Here is a 13,632-nt window from a genome sequence, read left to right on the forward strand (position 1 = left end):
AACCACAAATCAGAATGGCACCCACTGGATTATACCGGAGGTCAGATGAGGGAGATTGTGTAGACGTTGGAAAGGAAAAATACATAACAAATCGGTATTCACTGTCATTATTACCTTTGGAAGAGGGGTCTTAGCCATGAATGCAAGATCCCTTATCATTTGAAAGAAATATCTTATTAAGAAGAAAATTATATCATAGGAATTTCTTTTTATTTTCAGAATCATATACCTTGGCGTCATTCCTTAAGTGTGAATCTATCCCCAACAATAGATTTAGGTGGTAACTGAAAATGTCTGAGTCTTGTTTCGGCAGCTATGAGTTGACAGCATTTGTCCCCCAACTCTGGGCCCCTCCTCTGAACCACAGGAGCCTTCAATGCTCCCTCGTTAACGGAGGAGGGAGGTCTTTTCAGTGTCCTCACTGTTCACTGTCCGCCTCTCAGACCCCGGGCAGAATCTGTTGTTTACTCCTGGATTTGATCCTTAAATTACTGACCTCTACTTCTGTCTTTTCTCCATTCCAACATGTGACAGGCTTAGGAGGTGCCTTCTGCCCACGATTTTGAGAGGAAAGTTCTCAAAAACAATAGCCTTCACCCACCTTGAAGAGACTCCCCACCATGTGCGCCATTGTCATCACCTAGCAGCATTTGGACACTTTTTCCTTTTTATTTTTTTTTTGTTGTTGTTGGTACTCAGTTTCCATCCCTTAGGTGGAAATGTAACTCTCTCCACAGGGATGACTAGTAGAAATGGATAAAGAGAAATTGCATGAGTTTTCACAGAGGAGGTGTTCTATATGAATTCATGAAGGCTTAAAGTCATAGGAGAGCCAACACAAAATCAACATTTCCATGCTAAAGTGTGACTCGTTGGTCGACTCGCACCATTTCCTTAAGAGCAAAACTGCAAAAAGTGACATAATAACAAGCTAGGAAAATAAAATAAGCATCACAGTTACTGGTGGATTATTTATTAGGTTGTTTCTTTGTCCTTCAAAGAGCATTCCAGTGGATTATTAGCTTTATTTTTTACCATGTAGAAAGGGACTGCCTTTCTGTCCTTATGTGTTCTCCATCATGTTGAAGCAGCTGGCTATATGTAATTTTCCTGACGTGGTAGAAATTATCTTTTCTCCCTTTAAATCTCAAATACAAGACTAGAAGCAGCTACTGACCCCTCTCCGAGAGGCAACCACCTGCAACCAGCCTCCGGATAAGCTGAGTCCTGACCTTCCCTGGTTCTAAAGTCAGCAGCGGCGGGGGTGGGGGGTGCAACACGGGACTCTTTGGGCTGCCGCTGCACCAAGACATCCCCATGTCCTCAGGGGCACCTGCCTGGTGGATCTCAAGCACCATCCTACAGCCATGATGCAAGCTGTCACTGGCATCCTGCCGCATCTGAGAACTTGGGGAACTTCTGGAAGTGGAATCCCTGTTCAAAGGCACTCCCCCTGCCCTGCCTCTGCATCCAGGATCTGCACTACATTCAGCACATCCACTGTGAGCACTGGTTCCCACCTGGTCTCTGCAACCACCCACCAAGATGTGGCTGGACTGACACTCACCAGTCCTAGCACTGGCGGTCACTGAAGCTTGGAGACGCTTTCCTATTAGGTGTCCAGGATCCCATCACCTGACCTTCTCCCCAACACCAGGAGAATTACAGGAGTCGCAGGGTTTGGTCTGCTCCACACTTGAGAGGGGTGAAGGGCCCAGGGACCTCATGGTCAATTTTTCTGAGCTCAGAGGGGGCCCCTCTGTATCCTCGGGGCAGGTACCCAGATCTGCAGGCCTCCACCATCAAAGGAGCACCCAGACCCCAGCACCAAGGAGTTCATGCTGAGGCCCTCAGGCAATGAAAAAAGGAGACCAATGTTGGACAAGGACTCACTCCTCTTTGGGAGTCTGGCAGTGAGAGTGGAAGGTGGACTAGGGTGCTGGTTCTCTGTGATTAAGCCCCAGGGGAGAAAAGAGGTGTTTCCTTCCTTGAGCCCAGGCACGCCTCTGAATAGAAGCATATGCTCCTGTCCTGGGAGGATGAGGCCCAGACAGATATCCAGCTGCCTCAGTCTTCCAACCACCTGCTTCAGGGCCCAAATCCTCAGCTAGGTGAGCCTCAAACTCCAGGGCCTCTGGCCATACCTCAGTCGACAGTAGAGGCTACCAGTGGGGCCCATTTTCTACTGAGGACACCTACCTACTGGGTCTCCCCTAAATGTTGAGGCCCTCCAGGCACCTCTGGAGATTCAAGTCCCAGCTGCTTTCACCCTGCTGGGCCCTGCATCTCATCAATAGGGGTCACTGACCCCCACAGGCCACCAGCTCCCACTCAGGGCTGCCAAGTTCCACAACTCCCTGTACTCCTGTGGAGCTGGCCAAGCAGAGGATATTGTTTGGAATGATGAGATCCCAACTTCCCACCATCCTGCCCTACACCTCCTATGGACACTCTCCTCCCCACCCCATGCCTAGGGGCCCCACCCATAAAGGACTGGGAGCCCCCTGCAGTCTCAGTCCAGTCGAAGCTGAAAGTTGTGGCCCCTCCAGTCCTACACTCCCCACCCCTCTCAATACCTCAGTACCTACCTTTGCCAGCCTCAAGGGCATCACACCCACAAGAAGCAAGCTGTGTCCCTGTCACTCTCACCCCAATTTAGATCTCGGCTGTCAGCCTCTTCCACTTCTGTGAACTGAGCACCTCCAGATTTCTGGCTCAGGCATCAAGGCAGTAGTGGTTGCCATGGGGGCTCCTGGCCCCTCTCTTCCAAAAAGCAAGGTGACCAAGGCCTCTGTGGGGACCCAGGAAGAAAGCAGGCAGGACGCTTCTGGACATGAACTGTCCTACTCTCCACACTGAAGAGACATTGCTCCTCTCACAACTCTTGCCTTTCCCCTGCCTGCTCACTCCTTCCTGCCTTCGCCCCGGGAAGCGGACTTGCCAGGAAGGCATGCTTCCTTCCCCATCTCCCACATTTGCCCAGTTTGTATATATAGGTATGTTTTCATATGAAATATAAGAGGCTGCTTTATTATCATAGAGATTGCCATAGTCTTTCTTGTGAAAACCATATGAGTAAGATTTCTGTTTGCAGAAGGAGTTTCACTGTGGGACTACTCCCATTTTGGACGAGATAATTATTTGTTGTAGGGGACAGTCCTGTGCATTCCAGGATTTTTGACAACATCCCTGGCCTCTTTCCACTAGTTCACCCACAGTTCTGACAGCCAAAAATACTTCCAGACCTTCCCAAATATCTCTAGGAGGAAAAATCAATACTGTTGAGAACCACTGAACTAGACGTAAATATTTTTTAAAGGCTAAATCTAAATGGAGGTAATAATGAGCAAAAAGAATAGAGACAGATAAACCTTGTATGTAGCACAATGTCATTTCAATAAATACAAAACAATATTTCAGACATAGGAGAGCAGATCATAAACCAGGTAAGAGGTCCTTCGGGAACTTTTCATCTTCTGTTCTTTTCATTCAGAGCATCTTTAAATACTGTTCAAACATGCATCTCATGGTTTTCCCTAATTATACAGTCAGAAAACAGAGCTGCAAATAAAGCAAAGTCACTTCTCTCATGGAGCTCATGTTCTGAAAGTTGTGGAGACGGAAGATAAACAAGTAAATAAATGTATACTATGTCAGTTGAGGATATGGACTATAAACAAAACTAACTGATTCATTTCTTTTGAAGAGCTGACATACTGGCATTTTGTGTGGGAAATTCCTTGTTTTGTGGGACAGTCCTGAGCCTTTTTCCACATTTTAAAATCTCTTGTCCCTACACTCTAAGTTCTGGAAGGCCTGTCAAGTCACTGACAGAGCCAAAATATGGCCTGTCTTCACATTTTTTAATGCCCTCTGAGTGGAGGTCAGTGCCATCGCCAGTTGAGAAAAAATTCTAAATCTTTAACATTTATCTCCAGGTTTGTTTGTTTTTTTGCCTTCTCTTTGAGGAGTAAGGGACTTCCTGGGAAAGTAGACAGGTCTGTGACCCCCCAGGATCACCTGGAAGGGGTCTGAATAAAGAGGACCCTTGCCCTCATTTGTTCTTTTTTTGCTCAGGGGCATTTTCTCTTAGCAGAAATTCACCTGTAACTCTGAGTCCATTCTTTCCTGGGGCACACAGGAAAATATGATGTCTAAATTATCCCAACCCCCAGCCCTATTTCCTGGGAAAGAGAATTTTTGGTGGCAGAATGTGGGGACAATATTAACAGGAAAGGATGACATTCACAAGAGCCCGTACCCAGCCAGGACAGCTCTGGGCTGTTTTCACACTGCCCTGAGGACCAAAGGACCGTGGACAGCTCCCAGACTTTTTCCCTTTGCAAACACAGGAAGGGACTCAGGAAAACGGGGCCAGCTGGTGTCCACACAAATATGAGCAGGAAGAGCTACCATAGGCAGTAGACACATCACGAACATAACTTTTTCTTGGCCCTTTCTAGTGTCGTGAGCCCTGCTGACCTCTTCAGCCCAGGCTCTGGGGCAAAAGACAACCATAAGACACACCATCTTTTCAGAAAAGCCACCCTCTGTTTCATCTGACCTTCCCCCAAGAACTCCCTCTCACCTGCTCCCTATCATCTCATTTCCACATGCAATGCCCCCTCATAATTCTCAGTCCATCAAGACTTGCTCCTGCCTCTCTGTATCTGCCTACACAGTACCCACCTGGGATGCCCTCTGCCCCTTTCTCCATCAACCTGCTCCTTCCCCTTTTACGGCCAGACTCATTGGCCATCTGTCACAGTTCATCCTAATCTCCACAGGTGGACACTAGGGACTCCCTCTGAACCCCACCTCTGACTCTCTTCTCCTTTGTGCTATAACAACATGTTCAGGAGCAGTTCCTGTGCTCACGTCATGTGTCTTATGGATCCCTGAGTACCTGAGAAACAGGCAGGATGGGCCTGGCTGTGCTTCTCATTGGTGCCATCGCTCCTACTCAAGGCCCTGGCACAGAAAAGTGGCTATAAAGTGTCCAAAGTATGAAGAAAGGAAAGAATGATGGATAAATGGGGGGACACCTGCTTAAGCTCCCACATAATTACTATGGGAGTGCTTAGGGTATGAAGAAATAGACATTCACACACACTCCCAGTGGTGTATTGGTGCCAGTTTTATACAAGGTAAGGTGTAGAATCCTCTCTTAAATTTTTTGTTTCTTTTTGGGATAAAATTCACATCACCTAATATTCACCATTTTGAAGTGTGGCACCAAGGGAAAGTGGACCATCTACTGTGCTGAAGGATAGGCCCAGGGTGGCTGGAGTCCTGCACTGACTGCCCTGTGGCAAGAGGTCATAGCCCATCTCTGCCCAGGAGTTGGTGTCCAGAGCACTAATCTGAACAGAGGGTGACATCAGGACACACAAAGGTACCTCTTACACACCCACACCACACACACACACACACCCTCCCACCGCTCCCACCATGGGAACTGCTAGACTTCACTCGACCCAAAAATGTCCACAAGCAGCCCGAGCATGGAGACAAGATGATTTGGGGAGGAGAGGAACAACCATTCTTAGACAAAATGATAGTTGTGCCTTTATTTTAAGATGATCCTGCTTCCATAAAGATGCAGATGTAGAGAATGGACTTGAGGACTCGGTGGGGGTGGGGGGAGGCTGGGACATAGTGAGAGAGTAGCACTGACATATATACACTCCCAAATGTAAAATAGATAGCTAGTGGGAAGCTGCCGTATAGCACAGGGAGATCAACTTGGTGCTTTGTGACCAACTAGAGGGGTGTGATGCAGAGGGTGGGAGGAAGGCTCAAGAGGGAGGGGATATAGGAATATATGTATACATATAGCTGATTCACTTTGCTGTACAGCAGAAACTAACATGACATTGTAAAGCAATTATACCCCAATAAAGATGTATTTAAAAAAAATGATTCTGCTCCCATGAGAAGTGACATCATGTCCCAGCATGAACCTCCTAGGGAGAACTATCCTGAGGAGACATGCATCCCCTCTGAATGGGGTAGGGGTGAGTCTCCTATAAGTGCATACACTGCAGATTTCTTTCTCCCTGCTCTTTCCCCATAGATGGACCTGCCAAGGGGCCTCAGCACATTTCTCCCTACAGAGGCCATTTTGAGCATCATGACTGGGGTCCACACTGGGCTAACTCTGACACAAAACCCCTGACTGTCTTCTGTTCCCAGAAACCTGTGGGGTAGTGGTGCCCTTCTTCACACTAGACTCTCCTCTGTCAGGCTTCCTCCTCTGCTTGGAGGAGACAGAGGGCCCTCTCTCACCTGCAAATGGGTCTCCCTTTTTGTCCTCATGCCTCATCCTCAATTGCATGACATTCTCATGCACTCATCTAAACAGGATGACTTTTCCATAGGCCTTTGACCAAGGCAACCCCAAACATCCAGCGCTTCCCCCACCTCCACCATGTGAGCCCAGCAGGTGCTGGGAATAAGAGCTCCAAAGACACCGACATCTTCCACCTCCTACCTCTTTGCACTGGGATCTTGTCACCATGGCCCAAGTTCCCTTCAAGTCAAAAGCACAAAAGACCTCATGGCACAGGATATTCCCAAGGAAAACAGAAACTCCCAGAGGGGAGCCCTCCAGACTGACTGTGTCAGGCCCGACCAGAGGGCCCATGTCCATGAGCATCTCCTCATCTGGCATACTCCCCTCAGCCACTCCAGGAGCACCTGGGACTCTGTGTGAGGTATTCTCTCCCTCCTCTGGGGTTCCATGGGCTGGGACACCTGAAAGTCTCCTCAGAGAAAAATACCTCTAAGTTTTGCCCACTCAGCTCACCAGGTCACTGCTAAGTTTTCTATCAGTATATGTGTATCTTGACAGAAACACGAGGTCTCTGTATCACAGAAGAGACCATTTACTCAGAGAGAGAGAAAGGGATCCAAAGACTTGGAGAGACTGAAATGCAGTGTGGATTTATTTCAGACCTGCTCATCCACCCTGGCAGAGTTCAGAGGACACACCTTTCACCATGACTATGAGATACGAGTTTGTAAGGGAGCCCCAGCAGCATTGAAGAGCTCTGTGATGGCTCTTCTCTGGAGGTAATAAATTACAGTGGGAACTGCTGCCACAGAAGTGGGAAACCTCAGTGCAACGGGGGTAACTGGATCAAGAGGTAGCAGGGCTAAGAGGCAGTACTTAATCACTGAACAATGGCATTGGCTAACTGATCACGGAGTTCCTAGAAACGAAAGAAATAGGAAGTCTACCAAATTCTTGCTTAATCCATATAAGTGAAAGAGTTCTAAATCAAGTGAACAAAATTCTAACTGAATCAAGAAAAAAAGAGTCAATGTCTCCCAATCAATTCCCAGACTGGGCCCATTTAAAGACCCAGAATCCTTGGGATACATGTATCTTTTTCAGCACTATTTACATTAGCCACGACATGGAAGCAACCTAAATGTCCATCAACAGAGGAATGGATAAAGAAGATGTGGTACATATACGCAATGGAATATTTCTCAGCCATAAAAAAGAACAGAATAATGCCATTTGCAGCAACATGGATGGACCTAGAGATTGTCATACTGAGTGAATTAAGTCAGACACAGAAAGACAAATAGCATATGATATTGCTTATATGTGGAATCTGAAAAAAAGGTACAAATGAATTTATTTACAAAATAGAAGTAGAGTCACAGATGTAGAAAACAAACATGGTTACCAGGGGATAAGCCGGGGGAGAGATAAATTAGGAGATTGGGACCAACATATACACACTACTATATATAAAATAGATAACTAATAAGAACCTACTATTATAGCACAGGTAACTCTACTCAATACTCTGTAATGGCCTATATGGGAAAAAATCTTAAAAAGGGTGGGTATGTATATGTATAACTGATTCACCTTGCTACACACCTGAAACTAACACAACATTGTAAATCAACTATAATCCAATAAAAATTTAAAAAATAAAAAATAAAGACCCAGAATCCTGAATAAAGAGGAGGCCAGGTCTCCTTGAGGAAGGACTACTCTATACTACCAAAATTTTTTACTATTAATATTTCTCCCAGAACTCCCCAAAGTGGCCTTTTACCTTTTACCAGAGTGACTATACATCAGGGGAAAAGACATAATCAGACTTTGGGGGGGATTGATGGACACAGGCTCTGAACTAACACTCATTGCAGGAGACCCAAAATGTCACGGTAGCCCACCAGTCAGAGTAGGACCGTATGGAAATCAGACAAGCTACACAGCTTTAGCACCAGTCCACCTCACAAGGGCCCAGTGGGTCCATGAACTCATCCTATGGTTATCTCCCCAGTTTCAAAATGCATAATTGGAGTAGATATACTCAGCAACTGGCAGAATCCCCACATTGGTTCCCTGACCTGTGGAATGAGGGCTAACTTGGTGGGATAGGCCAAATAGAAGCCACTAGAACTGTCTTGACCAAGGAAAATAAATCAAAAGCAATACAACATTCCTGGAGGGACTGCAGAGATTACTGCCATCAAGGACTTGAAGAATGCAGGGGAGGTGTGATGTGTGATTTATAATAAGAAGCATACATTTGGCCTTCGTCCCCATTTCTGACACAGAGCTCCTTAAAACCCTTGGAATTTCCTAAGTAAGTACTGCTAAGAGGCAGTACATAATTACCAAAGGCAAGGTGGCCATGCTCACCATAATGGACAGCAGAGTCAAAGCTGCAAATAGAACAGTCAGCCACAGAGGACAACGGCACTGGCTAACTGATCAAGGAGCTCCTAGAAATGAAGGAAGTAGGAAGTCTACCAAATTCTACCTAAATGCTGAGAGCTACAAAGGTGTCTTTTTTCATGTTAATGAGGTGTCTACCAGACTGCATCTAAAGATGAGGGCTGGTGGCTAGTGGACCCAAAGGCATGATTAGAGGGTTGGAACTTTCAGCCCCATCCTGCCCCCCCCCACCACCTCCAGGGAAAGAAAAGGGGCTGGAGATTGAGTTCAGTCACCAATGGCCAGTGATTTAATCAATCCTACCTATGTAATGAAGCCTCTTAAAAAACCAAAAGGAGCCCTGAATAGCCAAACCAATCTTGAGAAAGAAGAGCAAAGATGCAGGCATCACCTGCCTTAATTTCAAACTATATTACAAAGCTATAGTAATCAAAACAGCATGGGACTTGCAAAAAACCAGACACAAAGATCAAGAAAAGAGACTTGAGAGCTCAGAAATAAACCCATGCATATATGTCAATTAATTTATGAGAAAGGAGCCAAAAACATACAATTAAAAAAGGACAATCTCTTCAATAAATAGGGTTGGGAAAACTGGACTGTCACATGCAAAAGAGTAAAACTGGATGACTATCTTATACCATAAAGAAAAATTAACTCAAAATGGATTAAAGACTTGAACGTAAGACCTGAAACCATAAAAATCCTAGAAGCAAAATATAGGTAGTAAGTTCCTTGACATTGGTCTTGGCGATGATTTTTTGGATTTGACACCACAAACAAAGGCAACAAAAGCAAAAATCAACAAGTGGGACCACATCAAACTAAAAGGCTTCTGCACAGCATAAGAAACAAACCATCAACAAAATGAAAAGGCAACCTACTGAATTGGAGAAAATATTTACAAATCATATATCTGACAAGGGGTAAACACCCCAAATATATAAGAACACATACAACTCAATAGCACAAAACCAAACAATCTGATTTAAAAAATGGGCAGAGGATCTGAGTAGGCATTTCTCCAAAGAAGACATACAGATGGCCAACAGATACAGGAAAACAGTGCACAACACCACTAATTATCAGGGAAATGCAGATCAAAACCACAATGAGATATTACCTCACACCTGTTAGAATGGCTGTTATCCAAAAGACAAGTAACAAGTGTTGGTGAGAATGTGGAGAAAAGGAATCCTTATGCATTGTCAGTGGGAACGTAAATTGGTGCAGCCTCTATGGAAAGCAGTAAGTATGTTACACAAAAAATTAAAAATAGAACTACCATATGATCTAGAAATTCCACTTCTGGGTCTTTATCTGAAGAAAATGAAAAAACTAACTTGAAAAGATTTATGAACCCTTTTGTTCATCACAGCATTATTTACATTAGTCAAGATATGGAAATGACCTAAGTGTCCATCAGTGGGTGAATGGATGAAGATAATGTGATAGATAGATAGATAGATAGATAGATAGATAGATAGATAGATAGATATAATGGAACATTATTCAGCCATTAAAAACATGAAATCTTGCCATTTACCACAACATGTGTGGACCTTGAGGAGATTATGTTAACTGAAATGTCAGAGAAAGACGAATACTGTATGATCTCACTTATATGTGGAATCTAAAACAAAAACAAATCAAAAACCCCCAAGCTCAAAGACAGAGAACAGATTGGTTGTTGCCAGAGGTGAGGAGTGGGGGCAGGGGTGGATGAACTGAGTGAATGGAATCAAAAAAGTATATACTTCCAGTTATAAAATAAACAAATCATGGGGATGTAATGTACAACATGGTGACTATAGTTAATAATACTGTATTGCATACTAAGTTGCTAAGAGAGTAGATCTTAAAAGTTCTCATCACAGGAAAAAAATTCGGTAACTAGGTATGGTGACAGATGTTAACTAGACTTCTTGTGGTGATCATTTTGCAATATACACAAATACTGAATCATTATGTTGTACACTTGAAAGTAGTATAACATATATATCAATTATACCTCAATTAAAAATAATTTAATTTTTTTTTTTTAAATAAAGCACTCACTAAAAAAATGGACAGGGTTCAGAGAGCTTCCAGGGTGGTGAACACGTGGAGATTTGGGGAGAGTGGAACACTCAGAGAGCATGGAAGCTCTGTGCCTTTTCCCCATACCTTGTCCTATGCATTTCTTCCATCTGGCTGTTCCTGAATTATGTCTTTTAATAATAATGCTATAATCTCATGAGTAAAATGTTTCTCTGAGTTCTGTGAGCTGCTCTAGCAAGTTAATCAAACCCAAGGAGAGGGCTGTTGGACCCTCCAATCTGTAGCCAGTCTGTCAGAAGCACAGGTGACAACCTGGACTTGTGATTGGCATCTGAAGGAGGAGGGGGAAGAGTTGGCAATCTTGTGAGGAAAAAGCCCACACTGGTGACCAGAATCTTGAGGAGGTGATTTCCACCACATTCTTTCAACTCCACTTGGCCTGTACTTCAGAAGACAGAGGGATCAAGGAGAAGGCACAGTGGATTATCACAAGCTTGTCCTATCTCAGGGGTTTATCACCTCTCCAGCCCTGAGTCATAACTTAGTCCGCAGGGATCATGATAGCCTTCCCCTTTCACAAGACATCACACTGGTCCTTGATGACATTATGCTGATCAGACTAAGAGAACAAGAAGTAGCAACTGCTCTCGACTTATTGGAGAGACATTTGTGTGTCAGAGGGTGAGAAATAAATCCAACAAAAATTCAGGGGCCTTCTGCCTCAGCGAAATTTCCAGATGTCCCATGGTGAGGGGCATATCAAGATATCTCTTCTAAAGTGAAGGATCGGTTGTTGCAGCTGGCCCTTCCTACAACCAAAAAAAAGAGGCACAATGCCTAGTGGGCCTCTTCGAATATTTGATGTAACTTTTTCCTCATTTGGGTGTGTTGCTGCAGCCCATTTACAAAGTGACCCAAAAAGCTGTTAGTTCTGAGTGGAACCCAGAAAAAGAGAAGGCGCTGCAACAGGTCCACACTCTGTGAAAGCTGCTCTGCCCCTTGGGCCAGATGACCCAGTGGATCCAACGGTACTTGAAGTGGCAGTGGCAGAGAGGGATGCTGTTTGGAGCCTTTGATAGCCCATAAAAGTGAATCATAGTCTAGGCCTTTAGGATTTTGGAGCAAAGCCTTGCTAGTCTTTCAGAATAAGAACTCTCCTTTTGAGAAACAGCTTTTGGCTTACCATAGTAGAGGCTGAACATTTGATCATGGGCCACAAAATTACTATGTGACCTGAGCTGCCTGTGCATGCGGGGAAAGGAAACAATCAGACCTTCTGGTGATTACTGGACACAGGCTCTGAACTGACACTAATTCCATCATGAACTGAGTGTTGTTGGATACCCCAAGCCATAAAGCTGGGTATGCACAGCAGTACTCCATCATCAAACAGAAGCGGTACAGCTGGGATCCAGCCTGAGCCGGCCCTGAAGGCACCAGTAAGTTACATGAAGAAGTGGCCCAAATGCCATTGGTCCTACTCCCATTACATTGCCTTCTCTCTCTGAGCCAGACCTATGGCCCCATGGGAAGTTCCCTCTGATCAATAAATGGGAAAAGAGAAAATTTGGGCCTAGTTTACAGATAGTTTTGCTTGATATGCAGGCACCACGTGAAAGGGGACAATTGCAGTACTATAGCCCCTTTCTGAAACTTCCCTGAATGTCAGAGTGAAGGGAAATCCTCTCGGTGGGCAGAACTTCAGGCAGTGCACCTGACTGTTCATTTTGCTTGGAAGGAGAAATGGCAAGAGGTGTGATTATATACTACTTCACGGGCCATGGCCAGTGGTGTGGCTGGATGCTCAGGGATTTGGTAAGAACATGATTGGAAAACTGGTGACAAGGAGGCCTGGTGAAGAAATATGTGGATAAACCTCTCTGAATGCTCACCATTCACCTCAGCAGAAGAAGATTTAAATAATCGAGTGGATGGGGAAAGCGGGGAGGGTTGGGGGGGAATGAATTGGGAGATTGGGATACCAAATTGTACACTCTAAATATATGCAGTTTATTGAAAAAATATATCAATTATATTGCTATAATTATTTGCAATATATTTCCATATTATATTTGCAACAAGCCATCTGAAAATGAAATTCATATTGAGAAAACAATTCCATTTTCAATATCATAAAAAGGAGTTAAATGCTTAGACATAAATTTAACAGAAGTGCAAAACGTTTTCTGAATATGATAAAACATTGTTTAAAGAAATAAAGGTGATTTGAATAAAAAAATAATAATCGAGTGGATAGAATGACCCATTCTGTGGACACCAGTCAGCCTCTTTCCCAGCCACTCCTGCCTTCGCCTGGTGGGCTTATGAACAAAGTGGCCGTGGCGGCAGGGATGGAGGTGATACATGGGTTCAGCAACACGGCCTTCCACTCACCAAGACTGACCTGGCTACAGCCACCGCTGAGGGCCCAATCTGTCAGCTCAGAGACCAACTGGGCCTCTGATAGGGCACTGTGCCCCAGGGGTGATCAGCCAGCTACCTGGTGGCAGGTTGATTATAGTGAACCACCTCCATTACGAAAGGACAGCATTTTGTTCCTACTGGAATAGGAAGTTACTCTGGATACAGATTTGGCTTCCCTGTGAGCAAATGCTTCTACCAAAACCACCATCCATGGACTCACAGAATGTCTTATCCTCCAGGATGGTGCTCCACACAGCACTGCTTTTGATCAAGGAACTCACTTCATAGCAACTGAAATGCAGCAGTGGGCCCATGCTCATGGAATTCACTAGTCTTACCATCCTGAAACAACTGGCTGGACAGAAGAGTAGAGTGGCCTTTTGGAAACTCAATTTCAGCACCAGCTAGGTAGCAATACCTTGCAGGTTCTCCAGGAGACTGGATATGCTCAGAATCAG

The sequence above is a fragment of the Hippopotamus amphibius genome, chromosome 16 (assembly GCF_030028045.1).
Source record: "Hippopotamus amphibius kiboko isolate mHipAmp2 chromosome 16, mHipAmp2.hap2, whole genome shotgun sequence".
Taxonomy (NCBI): Eukaryota; Metazoa; Chordata; class Mammalia; order Artiodactyla; family Hippopotamidae; genus Hippopotamus; species Hippopotamus amphibius.